The sequence below is a fragment of the Phytophthora infestans genome, genomic scaffold (assembly GCF_000142945.1).
Source record: "Phytophthora infestans T30-4 supercont1.358 genomic scaffold, whole genome shotgun sequence".
Classification (NCBI taxonomy): domain Eukaryota; phylum Oomycota; class Peronosporomycetes; order Peronosporales; family Peronosporaceae; genus Phytophthora; species Phytophthora infestans.
Window position 1 is genome coordinate 37,634 of NW_003303401.1, and position 1,161 is coordinate 38,794.

Sequence of the window (1,161 nt, forward strand, 5' to 3'; positions counted from 1 at the left end):
CGACTGCAAGTAGCCATGCTTCTCAAACCAATTGTTCAACTCTGAGTTCCACTCACGTCCCGACTGATGCAATCCATACAGTGCCTTCAACACGACATACACGTATCCGTTGATCTTGCATGGATATCCATCAATGGATCTCAAGTACTGTCTAATCGCTAGCCAGGCATTCAGATATGCGGTATTGATGTCTCCACCATACACCATTAATCCCAGCTTTGCTGCCAACGCCAACAACAGTCTGAACGACGACATTCGTGCTACAGGTGCGAACCTCTCCTTGAAGTCAATCCCCGGCCGCTGATAGTTGCCCAGCGCTACAATACGGGACTTGAAACAAACCACATAACCTTGGTGATCCAACTTCACGTTATACACCCACATTGTGTTCACCGGTGCTGCTCCTTCTGGCATCTCATTCGCCGGAATCTCAGCAATTACTCCCTTGGCCTTGGAGAGCTGCCATCTCTTTCATCTCTGCCAGCATGAAAACGTCTCTTCATTTTGATCGCAGCATCTCGCGTCGATTTCGTGGGATCTTGATCTCGCTCGTACGAATGGGTCGTCCATTATTGTCCAGTATTCGAGACGAATTCATTGTCACGTTCACCATGTAATCATCAAGATATGCAGGACGTCGACGCTCGTGATACTCCCGAAGTCCAGTCCGAACCTTCTTCGCATTCTTCTTATCTGCTTCCTGTTCGGCCCGTTCCTTCTCTGAAGGAGTCTCATCACGGTGCGTCCGCTTGCCAATTTTTTTTGGCTGTACCAGCGCAACAGCTCCTGCATCCCCCACTTCTCTGTCTGGTTCATCATCAGTCCATACCATCTCTTCGGTATCACTCTGCAATTCTGCATCCTCGCTGCCCAGATCCTCAGCAAAGACACTTGCCACTGTAATGTCCTTATTACCACCAGAATCCTCGTGTTCATCCAGATCTTAGTCAGCTGTCTCAGAACCACAGGTTCCAGCCACAGACACTACTTCTTCATCTCCATGTCGCAAGCAACAGTCGTTACTGAGTGGGATTCGAACGACAGGGCATACAACATAATTCGAGCTTTAATGCGTTAGACAAGACATGTGAATTGATACTTCGGCTGTCGTAGTCGTATGAGCAGAGGGGTATCTTTGTTAGCAGGCAGACGAGTGACAGG